The sequence below is a fragment of the Triticum aestivum genome, chromosome 5A (assembly GCF_018294505.1).
Source record: "Triticum aestivum cultivar Chinese Spring chromosome 5A, IWGSC CS RefSeq v2.1, whole genome shotgun sequence".
In the NCBI taxonomy this organism is placed as follows: Eukaryota; Viridiplantae; Streptophyta; class Magnoliopsida; order Poales; family Poaceae; genus Triticum; species Triticum aestivum.
The window spans coordinates 585,379,647-585,400,718 of NC_057806.1; the positions used below are offsets into that span (position 1 = coordinate 585,379,647).

General features: G+C 44.0%; 1 pseudogene; it reads right to left on the reverse strand.

The window, feature by feature from the left end:
- Positions 1 to 19,465, reverse strand: part of LOC123101592 (uncharacterized) — a 40,946-nt pseudogene extending 21,481 nt beyond the window's left edge.
- Between the last annotated feature and the right edge of the window lie 1,607 nt (positions 19,466 to 21,072).

Consider the following 21,072-nt stretch of genomic DNA (forward strand, 5'->3'; position numbering starts at 1 on the left):
CTGCCTCCGTCCATGAGCACTTTAGTGAATTTGTATCCGCCCACCTGAGGTGCCACCACCAAAGCCAGATGACCCGTATTATCAACCCAGGGAGGGTGGTCTTCCCTACTCCATACGATAGGCTGCTCAGACCATCTTAAACAACGTGGAACTGCCAGTTCAATAGCATTTACAACCCTCTTATGAAGTTTTTGGTCTGTTTTGCACAAACTGGTGGTGAATACGTGATACTGCCCACTGTTCAATTGCTTTGGGTTACTCTGATACCCGGACTGTTGATGCTGCTGATTACCTTAGCTGGATTGCTGATTATAGCCGCCCTGACTGCCTTGAGGGCCCTGGCCATGAAAACTGCCACCGCCTGAACCGGCACCCGGGCCATGAAAGCCGCAACCGCCTGTGCCGCCTCCAGGTCCGTGGTTACCATCAAACATGTTGGAATTCTTAAAAGCTTTCATGATTGTACAGTCTTTCCACAGATGGGTAGCTGGCTTCTCCCAGGTGACGTGTCTTGGACAAGGTTCATTCAGCAGTGGCTCAAGGGTGGGACCTGACCCGCCAGACCGAGGAGGTGGCCTCCCCTTGCGCCGTTGATTGTTGCCCTGTGCATTGGCGTTAGCCACAAACTCCATACTACCGTCGGCCTTACGTTTATTGCCTCCTTGATCCGTCGGGTTGTGCTGGTGACCTTTGTTGTTGCCGTTCTTCTTTCCCTTCCCTGTCTTCTCTTTGTCAGACGCGGGGTCCTTAGTACTGTCAGAATCGGCGTACTTGACCAGAGCCGCCATCAGCTGGCCCATGTCATTACAATCACGCTTGAGCCGCCCCAGCTTCTGTTTCAGAGGTTCAAAATGGCAATTTTTCTCCAACATTAAGACCATGGAGCCGGCATCCATCTTATCAGATGAATGTATTATTTCCTTGACCCAGCGCACCCAATGGGTCGTGGATTCGCCTTCCTCTTGCTTGCAGTTAGTCAAGTCCGATCGACATGGGTTTCTTATAGGTATCTTTGAAGTTTTGAATGAACCGGGCTTTTAACTCCGCCCATGAGCCGATGGAGTTGGGTGGCAACCCCTTCAACCAGGTCCGAGTTGTTCCATCCAACATCATAGTGAAGTATTTGGCCATTGTTGCGTCATTGACCTCCAATAACTCCATGGCCATCTCATAACTTTCAATCCATGCTCTGGTCTGCACGTCAGCTGTGTAATTAGGTACCTTACGAGGCCCCTTAAAGTCCTTTGGCAAACGCTCATTACGCAGAGCCGGCACCAGACATGGGACACCTCCTATCCTTGTGGCCACACCTGCTTCAACAAAGGTCGCTGGATAAACCGGAAAAGCTTGGTGAGCCGCCAGCTCAGCTGCCTGTTGAACTACCCGCTCAGCCTCTTGACGGATCCTCTCCTGGTCCACCAAGTTAAGAGCTCCACCATGGGCGGGGTCATGCCCGCGTGGTTGGTTACGGTGTTGGGCGTTGCTTGACATGGCCGTTGAGTCCATATGCCTACTATAGCTCGGGCTCTGGCTTGGGCGAGGGGTTGAATGGATTCTATCTCGACTATAAGAGTATGCATCCTGTTGTGCGAGAGCCGTCTGAAGAAGTTCTCTGACCCTTCATGTTTCGATCGCTGTTGGAGAGCCGCCTTCCATCGGGAGAGCCGCCAAACGAGCCGATGCAGCGATAAGATTCTCCAAAGGGTTAGAAAAGTGACCTGGTGGTATTGGTGTGTAATGAGGCAGAGCATATTCACACGGGGGGTTCCATGGCCCGCGGTTGAATCGTCGCCCCAGTCCCGGGTGTTGTGATCCGGTTTGCCTCCGGCGGGTTATTGGGACCAGCCCCGGGTGTGTGGAAGAGGTTCCTAGGATCATAAGTCAGAGGTAGACGTGATTGAGCCTTTTGGTGCCTTCTCCTCACGACCTCATTTGATGCATTTAGATCCATCGAGAGCCGGAAAGTCTCTGCTTGAAGCTGCTGAGCACGAGCATCTAAAGCCGCCCGCTCTGTAGCCATCCTTACGTCCTCAGCTGCTAAATTCTCCTTAGCTTCTGCTACCTCCCCACGTAACCGTGCCACCTCTGCATCATGTTGAGCCTTATCTGCCGGCTCAACCATGGCGGTCAACAAGGTCGTCATCCTATCCATGAGATCCATTAGCACCTGAGCCGGTGGGTGCACGGGGTCTCCGGTCTCGGCTACTGCTGGTCCGGTGGTTACCACTGCCGCGGCCGTAGGATTCTGACCGGGTTGAGTGCCAGCCATGTAGACCCCGGCTCGGTTCGGCGGCTCAGAGGGGTCCAAAATACTGCTACCATCGGAATAGCCCCCAAGCCCTCCATCCTGTGGTTGATACAATGAATCCGTCTCACCTGTGGACGACTCGCCGTCAGAGTGGATAGTCATCTCGCCGCCATCCACAGATCCTTCAGAAAGCTCCCCTCCATGGATGCAACCTACGAAGGCATGCCTTACGGCCGGCTGAGTCCGGGCGGGTCTCGCACGCTGAGCCGTTTCGATGAGGTCAGTGCAGACGTTCGGCTCACGGCCCGGCTCGCCGATCCGACCGATGAAGATGTGGATTCCGCCGAAGGGGACCCGGTACCCGTACTCGATTGAGCCGGCCTCGGGGCCCCAGCCTGCATCATCGATGTAGAGCTTGCCGCGACGACTCTTGGTCATCCGGCCCACAATGTATCCCTTGAGCCCTTCGAAGCTGCCCTTCAAGAACTCAAATCCACCGTGCGCTGGCCCCACGGTGGGCGCCAACTGTCGTGGAATTGTCACGGCAGATGTCCTAGTGAAAGGACTTAGTCATGGAGCCATCGCAACTAGGAAGCTTAAAGGGGTTAATCGGGACAAAGGACATGAGAGGTTTATAGCGGTTCGGCCCCTTGCGATGAAGGTAAAGCCTAGTCCAGTTGTTGTGGTATTGCTAGGTTTCGATGAACAAGGAGCTAAATACGCTAGCTTGGCTCTCGATTTGTTGTTTTCTTGCCCTAAGCCGTCGTCGGGTTGTCCCCTTATATACACGGGTTGACACCTGGTGGCCTACAGAGTCCCGGCCGGCTCATACAACGTGTCTGGCTCGGTAACTTCTTTTACATGCCTTACTTTAAAAGTCTTACTCATACATGGCGGTTTACAATTATGGGCCTTAAACCGCCTTTGGGCTTAGGCCTGCTACAGGTCTTATAACGAACTGTCGCCTTGTATCTCATCGGGCTTCTTTGAGTAACCCGCCATTAAGATTGACCCGGCCCCTCCTGGGCAGGTCATACCTGGTAGTTATATCCCCAACAATTACGCTGAGGTGTTCCAGGCGGCGTGAGTTGTGAAACAATTCCACATTTCCTTAAGTGCGTGCCAAATTCGTGACTCAAATATTCTCCCCCACAATCTGATCGTAAGAACTTTATTTTCCTGTCACGTTGATTCTCTACCTCATTCTGAAATTCCTTGAACTTTTCAAAGGTCTCAGACTTGTGTTTCATTAAGTAGACATACCCATATCTACTCAAGTCATCAGTGAGGGTGAGAACATAACGATAGCCACCACGAGCCTCAACGCTCATTGGACCGCACACATCAGTATGTATGATTTCCAATAAGTTGGTTGCTCGCTCCATTGTTCCGGAGAATGGAGTCTTGGTCATTTTGCCCATGAGGCATGGTTCGCATGTGTCAAATGATTCATAATCAAGAGACTCCAAAAGTCCATCTGCATGGAGTTTCTTCATGCGTTTCACACTAATATGACCAAGGCAGCAGTGCCACAAGTATGTGGGACTATCATTATCAACCTCACACTTCTTGGTATTCACACTGTGAATATGTGTAACATCACGTTCGAGATTCAGTAAGATTAAACCATTGACCAGCGGGGCATGACCATAAAACATATCTCTCATATAAATAGAACAACCATTATTCTCAGATTTAAATGAGTATCCATCTCGCATTAAACAAGATCCAGATACAATGTTCATGCTCAAAGTTGGCACTAAATAACAATTATTGAGGTTTAAAACTAATCCTGTAGGTAAATGTAGAGGTAGCATGCCGACGGCGATCACATCGACCTTGGAACCATTCCCGACGCGCATCGTCACCTCGTCCTTCGCTAGTCTCCGCTTATTCTGCAGCTCCTATTTTGAGTTACAAATATGAGCAACCGCACCGGTATCAAATACCCAGGAGCTACTACGAGCGCTGGTTAGGTACACATCAATAACATGTATATCACATATACCTTTGGTATTGCCGGCCTTCTTATCCCCTAAATACTTGGGGCAGTTCCACTTCCAGTGACCGTTTCCCTTGCAATAAAAGCACTCAGTATCAGGCTTGGGTCCATTCTTTGGCTTCTTCCCGGCAGCTTGCTTACCAGGCGCGGCAACTCCCTTGCCTCCTTCTTGAAGTTCTTTTTACCCTTGCCTTTCTTGAACTTAGTGGTTTTATTCACCATCAACACTTGATGTTCCTTTTTGATCTCCACCTCCGCTGATTTCAGCATTGAATATACCTCAGGAATGGTCTTTTCCATCCCCTGCATATTGAAGTTCATCACAAAGCTCTTGTAGCTAGGTGGAAGTGACTGAAGGATTCTGTCAATGACCGCGTCATCCGGGAGATTGACTCCCAGCTGAGACAAGCGGTTGTGCAACCCAGACATTTTGAGTATGTGCTCGCTGACAGAACTGTTCTCCTCCATCTTACAACTGTAGAACTTGTCAAAGACTTCATATCTCTTGACTTGCACATGAGCTTGGAAAACCATTTTTAGCTCTTGGAACATTTCATATGCTCTGTGTTGCTCCAAACGCTTTTGGAGCCCTGGTTCTAAGTTGTAAAGCATGCCGCACTGAACAGGGAGTAATCATCACTACGCGACTGCCAGGCGTTCATAACGTCTTGAGTTGCTGGGAAAATGGGTGCATCACCTAGTGCTGCTTCAAGGACATATGCTTTCTTGGCAGCTATGAGGATAATCCTCAGGTTATGGACCTAGTCCGTGTAGTTGCTGCCATCGTCTTTCAGCTTGGTTTTCTCTAGGAACGCTTTGAAGTTGAGGGAAACATTAGCGTGGGCCATTTGATCTACAAGACACATTGTAAAGATTTTAGACTAAGTTCATTATAATTAAGTTCATCTAATCAAATTATTCAATGAACTCTCACTCAGATAGACATCCCTCTAGTAATCTAAGTGATACATGATCCGAGTCAACTAGGCCGTGTCCGATCATCACGTGAGACGGACTAGTCATCATCGGTGAACATCTTCATGTTGATCGTATCTTCTATACGACTCATGCTCGACCTTTTGGTCTTCCGTGTTCCGAGGCCATGTCTTTACATGCTAGGCTCGTCAAGTCAACCTAAGTTGCAGAAATTAAAATTTTCTACGCATCACCAAGATCAATCTATGGAGAAACTAGCAACGAGAGAGAGGGGAGTGCATCTTCATACCCTTGAAGATCGTGATGCGGAAGCATTGCAAGAAGGCGGTTGGAGGAGTCGCACACACAGCGATACAGATCATGGTCAATTCCGATCTAAGCGCCGAACAACGGCGCATCCGCATTCAACACACGTGCAGCCCGGTGACGTCTCCCGTGCCTTGATCCAGCAAGGAGGAGGGAGAGGTTGGGGAAGAAAACTCCAGCAGCAGCACGACGGCGTGGTGGTGGTGGAGCAGCATGGTTTCCAGCAGGGCTTCACCAAGCACTACGGAGAACGAGGATGTGGAGAGGTAGGGCTGCGCCGAGAGAGAGAGAGAGAGAGAGAGAGAGATAGGGAGACTCGTGTCCTTGGCAGCCCCAAAACCCCCACTATTTATAGGAGGAGGGGAGGAGGGTGCGCCCCCTCTAGGGTTCCCACCCCTAGGGGGCGGCATCCCTAGATGGGATGGAGGGGAGCGGCCAAGAGGGGAGAGGGGGGCGTGCCCTAGGGTGGGCCTTAGGCCCATCTGCGCCTAGGGTTTCCCCCCTTCTCCTCCTAGCTGCATCTTGGGCCCTGGTGGGAGGCGCACCAACCCACTCAGGGGCTGGTCCCTTCCCACTCTTGGCCCATGCAAGCCTCCGGGGCTGGTGGCCCCTCCCGATGGACCCCCGGAAACCTCCGGTGGTCCCGGTACATTATAGGTGACACCCGAAACACTTCTGGTGGTCAAAACCTCACTTCCTATATATTATTCTTTACCTCCGGACCATTCCGGAACTCCTCGTGACGTCCGGGATCTCATCCGGGACTCCGAACAACATTCGGTAACCACGTACAAACTTTCCCTATAACCCTAGCATCATCGAACCTTAAGTGTGTAGACCCTACGGGTTCGGGAGGCATGCAGACATGATCGAGACATCTCTCTGGTCAATAACCAATAGAAGGATCTGGATACCCATGTTGGCTCCTACATGTTCCACGATGATCTTATCGGATGAACCACGATGTCGAGGATTCAATCAATCCCGTATACAATTCCCTTTGTCTACCGGTATGATACTTGCCCGAGATTCGATCGTCGGTATCCCTATACCTTGTTCAATCTCGTTACCGGCAAGTCTCTTTTACTCGATCCGTAACACATCATCCCGTGATCAACTCCTTCATCACATTGAGCTCATTATGATGATGTCCTACCGAGTGGGCCCAGAGATACCTCTCCGTCACACAGAGCGACAAATCCCAGTCTCGATTCGTGCCAACCCAACAGACACTTTCGGAGATACCCGTAGTGCACCTTTATAGCCACCCAGTTACGTTGTGATGTTTGGCACACCCAAAGCATTCCTATGGTATCCGGGAGTTGCACAATCTCATGGTCTAAGGAAATGATACTTGACATTAGAAAAGCTTTAGCAGACGAACTACACGATCTTGTGTTATGCTTAGGATTGGGTCGTGTCCATCACATCATTCTCCTAATGATGTGATCCCGTTATCAATGACACCCAATGTTCATGGTCAGGAAATCGTAACCATCTATTGATCAACGAGCTAGTCAACTAAAGGCTCACTAGGGACATGTTGTGGTCTATGTATTCACACATGTATTACGATTTTCGGATAACACAATTATAGCATGAACAATAGACAATTATCATGAACAAGGAAATATAATAATAACCATTTTATTATTGCCTCTAGGGCATATTTCCAACATGCTTATCATAAGAGACCATTTTGGCATGTCATTTGCCTCAAAAGGATTGTGATACCTTGCTGCACTTTTGTTATCATTACCGTTACTTGCTCATTACAAATTACCTTGTTATCAAACTATTTGTTGCTTATAATTTCAGTGCTTGCAGAGAATACCTTGCTGAAAACTACTTGCCATTTCCTTCTGCTCCTCATTTGGTTCGACACTCTTACTTATGGAAAGGACTACGGTTGATCCCCTATACTTGTGGGTCATCAAGCCAGAACCAAACATGGCACTCTCACTATCCTAGAGGTCATCCTAGCTTCAATGAGGCCGAAGGGTTCACTGGAAACTGCTGATGAGCCCCCAATTGAGCCGCCAGTTCTGCCTCACGACGGGCTCTAGCCTGATCCACAAGGGCCTAAGCATTGTTCAACGGATTATGATCATGGGGCGGGTCATCATTGCGAGGTTGGTTACGATGCCGCTCACTGCTGGAAACCGGCGGCGACTTAATACGCTAGTTGTAGCTTCGACTTGGGAGGGGAGTTGAGTCAACACGCTCACGACTATACGAATAAGCCGCCTGCTGTGCCACAGCCGTCTGAAGAAGTTCCACAGCGTTCTGGGTCTCTACTACAACCCGAGACTCGCCCTCGATCGGGATAGTCGCCAACTGTCTTGCTGCTATCATATTATCCAGTGGGTTAGAATAATGGCCAGAGGGTGTTGGAACCCGTTGAGGTGGGGTCTGATCCCTACGAGGTGGGTCTGGCAAACGGGGTTGAGTCGCCGCCCCAGTCCCTAGCGCCTCAGCAGCCCGGGTTACGCCGGGCGGGTTACTTGTTCCTGCCCCAGGTATGTTGAAAAGGTTCCGCCCCTACTGCGAAGGCAGGCGGCTCTGATGTCTCCTTCGAAGAACAACATTGGATGCATTCTAATCCAGACTCAGGCGGAAAGCTTCCACCCTTATCCGCTGTGACTCGGCATCCATTAGGGCTCGCTTTGTCGCCATCCTAGTATTCTCTGCATTAAGAACTTCCTGAGCCTTAGCCACCTCATCTCGCACCTTTGCAACTTCTGCATTGTGCTACGCCTAATTCGCCGTAGTGACCTCTGTTGCCAACAGAGTCATTAACGTGTCCAAAAGCTCGGATAAAACCTGAGCCGGCGGCCAGTTTAAGCCACTAGCCCTAGCTGTCATAGCCGTAGTTGAACTGGATGTCATAGCCGCGACTATTGATGAATCAAGAGTCGGCCCAGTGTCAGCCATGAAAATCGCAGCCCTCGAAGGCGGCTCATAGGGGTACAGAATATTGTTGCCATCGGAGTAGCCCCCAAGCCCGCCGTCTTGAAGCTGATAGATCGATTCTATCTCTCCGGTAGAGGACTCATCACCTGAATAGATGGTCGTCTCTCCTCCAAATTCAGAACCTTCCGCAAACCCCATGTCTCGCGTGAAACCAACGAAAACATGCTTCCGACCGGATTGAACCCTGGCAGGTCACGCACGCCGAGCCGGCTTGACAATGTCGGTGCAGATGTCCGGCTCAGGTTCTGATCTGCCGATATTGCCATTGAAGACGTGGATTCCGCCAAAGGGGACCCTGTATCCGTACTCGATGAGTCGGCCTCGGGGCCCCGGCCAGCATCGTCGATGTAAAGCTTGCCGCGGCGGCTCCTGGTCATCCTGCCAACGGCATATCTCTCGATCCCTGAGAAAGAGCCCTTCAAAAACTCGAAAGCGCTATGTTGAGGCCCCATGGTGGGCACCAACTTTCGTAGTTTTATCACGGTAGATGCCCTTGTGAAAAGACTTAGGTGTGGAGCCATCACAACCTAGGTTGGCTTGAAGGGGTTGAACGGGACAAAGGGCATAAGGTTTACCCAGGTTCGGCCCCTCACAACAAGGTAAAAACTTACATCATGTTTTTTGTTGTATTGATTGAATATCGATTACGAGGGACCAGAATCGCTTGACCTAGCTATCGATTGATTGTAACTTGAGTTCACTCGCCACAGGGTCTCGCCTTTATATACACAGATCGAGGCCTTGGGCTTACAAGAGTCCAAGCCGGATCACATAATGTGACCAAGATGGTTTCTAAGTCGCCTTGCCTTACTAAGAAAGTCACCATCGGGCGGCTCACACCTCTGGGTCTTGGGCCTTCAACAGGCCACCTCTTAAGCCGCCTCTAGTCTTTATGTCTTCTCAGGCCCATCCAAGCCTTTTATTTATTGAGTCACCAACAGTATAACCCAGCCCATCCTGGGTGGGTCATACCGCGGGGTTATATCCCCAACAGTCACAGAAAATGATTTTAGGCGACATTTCATGTTTCGTCATGAGGGTTTTTGTCACTAAATAGAGTAGATTATGTAGTGTCCGAAGTGATAAAATCAATTTTACAAACTACAACAATGACCATTCGCACCAACAATCTCTTAACATCGCAAGGATAACATAAAGTTTCTCCAATAGCAATGCCTCAAGGAAGGGAATGGCACTCAAGCGTCGACATCACCGGATCCAACCACCAAAGGAGAGATCCTAGGTTTTCACCCTAAAGGAAGTCCTAGAAAATCATAGCAATGGCTTCAACAAGGTAACCCCGTAGAAACATTCTCATTGCCAACTGGAACAACAAATGCAGGCAGGGAAATAGTATTTGTGCTACTGCTTTTTTAGGTTCCCAAAGTGCTTCCATACCTCGACATCAACCTTGACATGGTAATGTATGCTTGACAATCATAGTATACAAAAAGATACCAACATAATGATCATTGAATGTACTCTTAATGTCTAAAATTAATAATTAAAAAATTTGGAGCAAATATTCCTAAATATGGAGCGATTGTTGCTTAATACTGGGCAAATTATCCTAGAGCAAGCTAATATGGTGTGCCAGCAGCTTACAAGGAGACATAGCAGATACAATAGTACAATAACACTGCAGAGTATGGTTTACAATAAACTATGGAATCTAGGCTTATGCTACTCGAACTTTGAACTAGTCAATCGATAATTTGAAATGATCATTAACGAAATTTCCACTATTTCCCAAATCCCTTGGAAACTTTGAGCATGTGTCCTTGAACTTTTCCTTCTCAAGTGTGGCCTAGAACACCTTTAGCAGCACCTCACAGCTCATGATCAACATGTGGATTGATTTGATATGGATATTCCTCATCCCCTAGCATCGTGGCATTGGTGGCGGATGGGAAAAAGTCTTCTGCATTAGCCATAAGAATAAAACGGACCAAGTTATGCGCAAGCAATATGTGAATGAAAAACTAACAATGATAGAACACCAATGAGCCAAATAGTTCTTTTAGATTACAAGAAACTTGAGGATTGATCATTTCTATAGCAAAGAACAACTATTATAGAACAGGCCAAACCCAGCAATTTACAACTTATAGGGGCTACCAAAGCATTTTCTTGCCCATTCTAAATATGGTATTGTGTAGGACAAACCTCATCTGGGTTTGAACACGTAGATCAATTTTTTTGCATAATATATAGAGTCGGATTATACTAAACTACATTTAAAACTACATGTCCCAACAATTACAACTAGGTTGGGACCTTTTACGATGACATGTGAATTCCTAGAAAAAGATTTTGTGCTCTATACTTATATCATACTATCAGTTCACTAAACAATAAGTTCACCTGCACTCGGTATTTCCATGCCATCACCATGATCCATTTTCGAATCTCCAGCACGTTCAATCTTACTATTAATCTGCATTATAAACAATAGACCATCCAACCATAGTGTTGTGTCAGCACCAATCACGGGTGGAAATAGTTAGGGTCTATCTTACTAAGAGCAAATAAAATAAATCACATCACCTTTGACATCACTAATCCCATGTAGTTCTCCAAGTTTTTTGCTTGTGGTTGTCTCGAACCACTCAAGATATTTAAACCCATATCTAGGATAGGCTTAATTTCCTCCTTTGATCTAAGAGATTGACATGTTTCCAAGAGCTTATACACATGCATCATCAGGTTGGTTTTGTTATCACATTGCCTGCAGTAGTATTGCACGTCCATGGGAGTACCTCCTCCAACAGCTCCAGCAAAAAAATGTTGAAAAGCACAATCAAGGTGCCCAACATGCCCACATATGTTGTTCTCACCCACAACTGCTTCGCACTTTATGTAGTTATAACCTCGAAAGGAATAGTCAACAGTTCTACCGCAGATAATGCAACAACTTTCGGGATAGAAATTAGGAAATGTAGAGAAGTTATCATAACCCAGTGCTAATGATGGCTCAATTATTCCATTTATCTCTCCAGTTGGATCCATAGTGAGAGTTTTAAGTTCAAGGCCCCTCATTTGTTGAGCTCCTGGAGATATTAAGTTGTTATAGAACAACACACAAATGGACAATGTATGAAGAAACAACAACAAATACGGAAAGGCAATATAAATGATGCTTCCGAATATATTTTCATAGAGAACACCAAAAAATTAACATATCAAATGAGAAGTTGCTCATTTCCTTATGTGATGTCTCTACAGTACTAGATTAATTCTCAAGCAATCCCTAGGTTAGATATAAAGTAAACTAAGGAGGAAGATTAATAAAAATTTGCATGAAAGTCTTGGATGGGTAAAATTGTTTTCCTTTCCTTTATATGAGTTAGCACTAGGGTGAAAACCACTGCTTGAATGAGCTGAGTGAAGCTCGATGTCACTTGGACCAGTGGCAGTAGGAGTACACACGGGGAATATTTAAGGATCGTACTGGCGGCTAGAATTTAGAACTTGGGAAGAAGATAAGTTATGCAAACTGATATGTGTATATGTATACACTAATATTGACACATCATCCAAAATACAATATGTATATAAACTAATCATGAAAAATAATACAAGATATTTGTGAACAAGCATGTGCATCCACTGAAAAATAATAGCTTAAAGAACTTCCCGGATTAGATGCGGACTTAAAAAACACAAGTGCCAAGGCTTCACAACTGATATAATAGTAAAAGATATTCAATTCATAATGGCAACTACAGTGGAATCTGTGACAACATGCTAGGGTTGCCTTCTTTCTCATTTTTTTATTTTCTCCCTTTGTATGCTTATTTGCATTGTTAGTGTCTCTGGACCATATTATTTTTACTTCAATAAATCGAATGCTCAACTTCCGTCGATAGGTTATCTTGTACTCTCTTCATAAATAAATATAAGAGCATTTAGATCAAGTGATCTAAACGGGACGTAAATTTGGTGAACATGGTTCCACGTGCAACCCTTACGAATAGTAAATTTGAAGAAATGCTAGAAAAAAAATGAATATTTGTGGTAACATACTTAGTCAACCGATATGCGCGCTACGAAGTTTCACAAAGAAATTACATCCTTGTTATTCTGGGAAAAAATGACAAAATCGAAGCTATATTAAAAAAAAAATTTAATGAATAGTAAGGTCCTAATTGTATTTTATTCACTTAGAATTCCACGGGTGTCAATACTTCATGAAACTTCGCATGTGAGTAAAATGGTCGACCAAGTTTGTTACCCCAAAATTATAGATTTTTTCAATTTTCCTTGTATTTTTTATTTACTATTCACGTGGGTGCGCGTGGAACCATGTTCACCATTGTCTTTCCGATCTAAACACTTTTATATTTCTTTACAAAGGGAGTATCTAGGAGGTATATTAAGTGGGACACATGAACAAAGACAATGATGTAGATCCAACAATGTGTAATGTATAGAAAGAACATGCAGAGTCGCGACAATATATCAGATGCAACCAATTCATATACACTTGCAAGAAAAGAATTGGATTGAAATATGAAACAAACCACCAAAAACATAAAGATGTTTGATATAAATGTTAATACTGATATCAGTAAGCCAATGCCCGAATGGAGATGAATATTGAGTGCTCCTCTAACAATAAAGTTATTTAGTACATAGAGGGAAAGTAAATGGAAGATCTATGGACCCTCATGTGTGTCTATTAATTAGTTCTACCATGTTACTTTCTTCCAAAAATATCAATACATGTGTTCAAATAAAAAATCTAAGGACCCAAATATGGAAGAAACGACTCGGTCGGGAGATACAAAAATAAATCATATTTACAATTTATAAAAGCATCCATTAGATGGAATGTGTTATAGTGATTGTTAGTCTTGTTGCATTATGTAAACTACAATGAAATATCTACATATAAGAATTACCTACTCATTAATTTCAGTACATGTTCTTATGGTTGTTGGTGTCCTCACAACTTCAAATATCCCAATATTTACAAGGACATCAACTTCAGAAACATTAGTACCCATACTCTTGTCCAGTGAATACATTTTTAACATTTAATGTCAAAGTGCAATAGAAAGGACTAACCTTTTTGATTCATGCTCCCTTTAGCACAAATACTCCATATAAACATAGAAAAAAATGTGTCGGGTTCAACATCTGGAAATGTTGTCTTGATAAACTTTGTAACTTCTTGCTTACTTCTCAGTATTATACTTTTTCTAGCAGCAACAAAAAAACGTGAGGGTGGGCTAAGATACCTGTGCAAAGTTGGTTCCACAACATAAATCAGCAACGCCGAAGCGATTCATTTTTTAAATCAACCATATAAAATGTGAATAATTCAAATGCTATTTTTTGGTTGGTGCAATGCTATAGCTAAATATAAAAAATAACCTTATACTATTTTTGCATCTTTTGCATGGAAAACTATTAAACTTCAGAACCTACTAAGTCCTTGCTGAAATCGTTTACCTATCGCACCAGTGCCCACTCCTAGAAGATCTATTTCCCACCACTTTCCAATGCCATTCATCTCCAGTACATGGCCAATTTTCAGGAGCATAGGGGAAACCCTACCATATGTGCTAGCATCAACGGGTACTGCAATAAGGCCATTCTCACTTCTACATAGTTTTGATAGATAAAGCTCCTTGGGTACATTCCTTCTTTTTACCAATCCATTGTGAACCTCAAGAAAAAATGAATTACATAAATGTGTAGCTCAAATTCAACTAAACCAATGCTAAGATATACTTTCCCACTACTAAATTTGCAAGAAATCACGTGAAGAAAATTCTTTGAATTCATACATTCATGATAAATTTCTAAAGGAGGCTGTCACAACCAACCATCTATGCTATTGGCAGTGTCCTCCCGGTGTAGTGGCACATCAAAGAAGTACTAGTTCATATCCTCAGTCTGCATCTTGCACTCCTGGCCGGATGGCTTTGAGCCACATCCTTCATTATTACCACTAGAGCACAATTGGTTCTTGGAATTACTAATCATTTAACAAGTGCACCACACCCCTGCCCCTAGACGATACTTCTCGCTCGTGATGCAAGTGGCCTCCTCCTCCTTGCTTTGTCTGGCCAATCGACCAATTACTCTTCTTGGCCATGATCTAGGCGCGAAATACATTGATATTATAAATCATTTGGAAGGGTTGTGCCTACCTAAGAAGGAACCAATATGGATTTCTTAGAGGATTGGATGATTTGGTAGAGGACATTAGATGGTTGGCCCTTTTTAGGGTTCATACAAATAAAACATCCAGCCATGTTGCAATGATGACATCCATGCGAATAACATGGTCATCGGTGCAAGCTGTAAATTTGAAGGTCCTTGGATCAAATTTGTTTATGGTCGAAGCCAATGACTCCGTGACTGGAAACATGTGATGGAAGGAGGACCCGTGGCTCTTTAGGGGAGATGCCATTGTTCTTCAGGGGTATGGTGGATTTTCAAACATGCTATAGTACAAGATGGATAAAATACTAATCGGGGCCCAAATTAGATGATTCGATAAAGGACATCAGATGGTTGGCCTTTTCTAGGGTTCACACAACAAAAAATTTAGCCATGCTACAATGATGAAATCTGTGTGAATAGCATAGTTGGCGCAAGATGTAACTTTCAAGGTCCTTGGATGATTTTTTATGGTCCAATGCCAATGACTTTGTGACTGGAAACATGTGATGGAAGGGGGCTCGTGTCTCTTTAAGGTAGATGCCATTGTTCTTCAGGGGTACAATGGCTTTTCAAACATGTTCCAGTACAAGCTGGATAAAATCCCAGTCTAGGCATAAATTCTTGGGCTATCGGATGGACTGAAGAAGAAGAAGGAACCGGAAAAGAGGGTTGCAAAGAAGGTTGGATGCCCATCAGTTAAAGTTTTTGTGAATGAAGGTAAAATCGTAAAACAAATACATTCAAGTTTATTTAAGCTTGTGTTTACTTGGATGTGAATGTTCCCCTGGTTCGCTTTGTTCCAATCATGATTAACGAAAGAGTGAAGCATATGGTGACATGAGAGAAACTCCTAGATTATTGTGACTTCTGTGGCATGATGGGACACATTGTGACATAATGTGGTGAAGGAATGCATGATAAAAAATATATTTGGATGATTGGCTAATGCTGGTTTTTTTTATTTATTTTGGAGGAACTTGGCAAAATGCAGGTCATGGTGGTGATGCTAGAGGTAGAGGTACATGATGTGGAAGAGGCCGAGGGCCTAGGATTTTCTGTGAACGAGAATATAAGGGTATAGATTAGAATAAAGATTTGAGGATGGTAATGGAAACAATGCACTCGGAGCTAGGAAGAGGTTGGTTGGGTCGGACAACACTTTCTTGAAGTATGGTCATCCACCGCCGGCTACAACTAGGATAGTGTCTAATAAGGTACTTATACTTGAAAACATTGACACAAGTCAGGTTGATAAAAGCTTGCTTAGTACACCTCAGAAAATTCAAGACACGAAGAGGCAAAGATGCCAGGATGTGAGATTCCGTATGAAAATAAAAATGATCCATCATTGACCCCTTCGAGGGGGATTGCCTCCAACAATGAAAATGGAACTATCGGGGCCTCCAAAAAGCTGTGATGGTAGTGAACGGAGGAGACATCACCTTTTTGCCTGAAACCCATCTCATTTCTTGGTCGACCGAATCTCTTCGTCGATGCTTAAAGATGAATCATAAAGAAATTTTTCGTACTGATAGGAGAAGTCGTGATTTGTTACTTCTCTAGAAAAAATAAGTAGTAACCTCATTTCTGCACAAGAAATCAAATTATATCAATGTTTTAATCGATAGTGGGTAGGAGAAAATATGGAAATTCACATGCATGCATGGTGAGCCAAAGTGGATGGACAACATTTGACATGGCAGAGACTCAGAGATCTTCACTTCATTTTGACATCTTGTCGATGGTTTTGGGTGACTTGAATGAAATCATGTATCCTTTTGAAAAAGAGGAAGGGAATTCACATATGAAGAAGTTCATGTAAGCATTTAGGGATGTTGTACAAGACTACAACCTCTCAGATTTTGGTTATGTTGGTAATCGATACACGTGCCACCAAGGAAGAATTTCTAAATGACTTGTTCATGCGCTCACAAATAAGAAGTGGAATGACAAGTTTGCTGGTGTTCTGCTAGAGAATTTGGAGTATAGTAGGCCAAACAATCCACCGCCTTTGATGCACTGGGGTGAAGCAAAAAAATGATGAGAACCATGGGTTGAAAGTGATGTGATTTGAGGCATGCTAGTTTAAGGAAGCCTATTTTCATGAGGTGGCTTAAGCGGCTTGGTCTGGGACTGGGCCAAAATTCAAATGAGGGAGCTAGGTGGAAAATTTGGCTCTGGTTCACAAAATACTTCATATGTGGGATATAGTTGTCATAAAAATTAAATGAAAGAAGCTTAGAGGAGCTCAAAGAGAATTGGAGAGAATTACAAGAACTTCCATCAAAGACGAGAATCTAGCTCAGTAGAAAGAGCTCTTGCTCGAGATATAGGTCTTTTTGAACAACAAAAATTATAGTAGGGCTAAATAATTAGAGAAAATTGCTAAGAAAATTGGAGATTGCAACATCAGCTATTTTGATAATTTAGCAAGTTCCAAAAGGCAAAAAAATCAAATTAAGGGCCTAACATGTGTGCATAGAATTTTGTGAGAAGGCATAGCTCATCTAAATTGAATGATGTCAAGCTAAATTTCAAGCCTATTTAGTACTGAAGTTGATGATGTTGAATTGGTTATTCTGGAGAGGTTGTACCTCATGTTTCTCAGGACATGAATGATGAAATTTGAAAACCTTATTTGGTAGATGATACTAAATTGGATATATTTTCTATTTGTAATATGAAAGCCCCATTACGAAATGTTTTCTTGCAATAGTTTTAATAATGTTGGCATATGGGACTCACTTTGTGACAAAGTTCTAGCAGTAATTAGTGAGAACGTGATACCTTGATACCTCTGGAGTAGAATGACCCTGTCATCGTTCTTCTTCCTAAGGTAGAAAGTCCAAATTAAATTATCCAATTTAGGAACATTAGTGTAGGAAATGTGCTATATAAGGTTATATCATAAATTATATCTGTAAGATTGAAGCATGTTCTGATGATATAATATTCCATATTTTAAGTGCATTTTTTCCTGGACGACTTATTACCGATAACATACTAGTGTCCTATGAATGTATGCATATGCTTAAGAAATAAGAAATGCGCGAGTGTTATTGTGCTATAAACTAGACACACATAAAGATTATGACTACTTGAGTGGGCTTTTCTAGAGAAGATGCTACTCAGGCTAGGTTTTCATAAAGAAATTCTTGACATGTCGATGGCGTGTGTGAAGTCAGTTAATTACAAGGTTAGACTTAATGATCTATACTGAAAAAATCGTACCCACTCTAGTAGGGAGATCCAGTATCCCCCTATTTGTTCTGAATATGCACAGAGGGTTTGCCAAGTTTATTAGATCATAGGTTTGTCGCATGGAAGGTGTAAGGGTGTGTAGAAATGTACCATTAGTTTCTCATTTACTTTCTACTAATGATTATTGGATCCTTATGAAGTAAAATTTGACTAGTGCAATATCATTGCGACAAGTTCTTCATCAATATTGTGAAAAGCTTTGGACAAATGATTAGTGAAGCTAAATGTAGTAATTATTTTAGTCCAAAATTTTAATGTTGGCGTTAAGTTCCAAGTTTTCATTAAAATAAGTATCATGACTAAGGATATTTTTGATAACTATCTCTTCCTTCCTGCAATGGTGGGTGCAGTTTCATACACCTTGTTGAAAGAATTATTGAAGTTGAAAGTATGGAGGGATTTCTTTTATCTGGTGTAGGGAAAGAAATTTTACTAAAGGTTGTCATTCAGTTTCTCACAAATTTTTGCTATGGTGGTGTGTCGGAAGATACATATGAACAAAAAAGAATGCATTGGTGGGCTTGGTGGAAAATATGGACCCCAAAGAAGAATGGGGGAGTGGGTTTCAGGATTTTGCATGCATAATCTTGCAATGTTAGCAAAATAGAGTTGGATGTTGATTACTAAACCAGAAACCTTATGTTCCAGGGTCCTAAGGGGCTAAGTACTACCCTAGTGAAAATTTATTGAAAGTTGGACCTAAGAGGGGATCTTCTTTTACATAGTTGCGTACTACTTCTGTTGTACACACTTTTACGAGAGGAAACATCTTGAGAGTTGGTTTCGGAAACAACATAAATATTTGGGAGGGACATTGGGTGCCTTGTAGCTCAACTAGAAAAGTGACAACTTTATGGGTCAAAGATTATTGCAAACAATTGATGAGATGGTTGATCCATACACATGAAAATGGGATGAACTACTGATTGGGGATATTTTTCTTAGCTTGGATGCAAAAAGAATTTTGTGCATTCCCCTTAGTTTACACATGAACGAGGACTTTATGACATAGGGCCACACAAAATCGTATAGTTTCTATGTTTGATCTGCTTATTATGTCGTAGTGCAACACTAATATGGAGCATAGACTAGAGACGGACAAGGATCATCTACAACCAACCTAGTGTGGGATATTATGTGGAAACTTCAAATTCCCAGCAAGATACAACAAATCCTATGGTATGCTCTACATGGTATTGTTTCTGGTATAAAGAATTTAGCAAATAGACACATCATGAATCTTATGTCCACTTGTAAAAGTGCCAATTAAGTTTGGAGTGAGGTGGGATTGCATGAAATAATTGTCGTGGTAAAAGATTTGGAGATGTATGGGAGTGTTATTTTGGAAGAACTACTTATGCAATCAAGAAAGCAACCATTGTGTGAGTCGCTAGTCCTCGACGCTTCATACATTAGGTGGTAGAGGAGAGAAGGTTTTGAACCCTTCAACAAGAAAAGGGGAATGTTGAGTGGCCATTAGATACCATTGTATCACTGCCTGTGGTGGATATCTCGCAACCTAGGATATCCTTGGAGCCTTGCCATGGGCTCCCTGACCCCATAGCGACTACATGGTCTTCATCATCATTAGGAGAGTCGATGAGTTTTAGCCTGCCTAAGACTTTCTCTCTTTGTTCTAATATATGTACACCAACTTCTACCAAAATTATGTAGCCATGCCTTAGCTTTAATTATCTATCGTCCTCTCTTTATTTGAGGAGTGTAAGAAGGAAGAGGCAAAGGAAAAGAGTGATGATAGCATGGGCTTGATCGACGAATGTCTTCTCAAGTGCCACCATTTCGTCTTTGGTTTCCGATGATCCTTTCTTTTCTCCTCTTTCATCTTGTCGATCATCACAAGCAACTTTTAACGATTTTACTTGTCTTACCGTTTTTTGCTTTTCCAGCTTTAGTGTTGGTAGAGGACGACATTTTGTCATCAATTTTGGAGGGGACCAGACTAGCTCATCAAATCATTTCCCTCCTTTCGGAGTTGGGGATGTCCCAACGATAACCACCCAAACCATCACGACTTCATCCAATGGTCCAAGTGATGCCCATATAAGCCTTTTAGGTTCATTTGCATGCACTCATCTTCATGCCCTTTTCTTTTCCCTTAGGAGTCGCTTGTGTCTCATTGTCTGGCCCCGACCTAGGCGGATGCTTAGGCGAGCGCCCTCCGAGTGGACACAGTTGTTGCACATTCCGCCCAGACCCAAATGGCCACGGTTATCAGCGAGGAGGCACTTCTGTTGGGGAACGTAGTAATTTCAAAAAAATTCCTACGCACACGCAAGATCATGGTGATGCATAGCAACGAGGGGAGAGCATCATCTACGTACCCTTGTAGACCAACAGCGGAAGCGTTAGCACAACGCGGTTGATGTAGTCGTACGTCTTCACGGCCCGACCGATCAAGCACCGAAACTACGGCACCTCCGAGTTCTAGCACACGTTCAGCTTGATGACGATCCCCGGACTCCGATCCAGCAAAGTGTCGGGGAAGAGTTCCGTCAGCACGACGGCGTGGTGACGATCTTGATGTACTACCGTCGCAGGGCTTCGCCTAAGCACCGCTACAATATTATCAAGGATTATGGTGGAAGGGGGCACCGCACACGGCTAAGAATATGATCACGTGGATCAACTTGTGTGTCTAGGGGTGCCCCCTGCCCCCGTATATAAAGGATCAAGGGGGGGTGCGGCCGGCCAGGAGGAGGGCGCGCCAGGAGGAGTCCTACTCCCACCGGGAGTAGGATTCCCCCCCCCCCCCTTCCTAGTTGGAATAGGATTCGGGAAGGGGGAAAGAGGAGAGAGAGAAGGAAGGGGGGGCGCCGCCCCCTCTCCTTGTCCTATTAGGACTAGGGGGGAGGGGGGTGCGGCCCAGCCCTGGCCACCTCTCCTCTCTTCCACTAAAGCCCACTAAGGCCCATATACCTCCCGGGGGGTTCCGGTAACCTCCCGGTACTCCGGTAAAATCCCGATTTCACCCGGAACACTTCCGATATCCAAATATAGGCTTCCAATATATCAATCTTTATGTCTCGACCATTTCGAGACTCCTCGTCATGTTCGTGATAACATCTGGGACTCTGAACAAACTTCGGTACATCAAAAAGCATAAACTCATAATATAACTGTCATTGAAACCTTAAGCGTGTGGACCCTA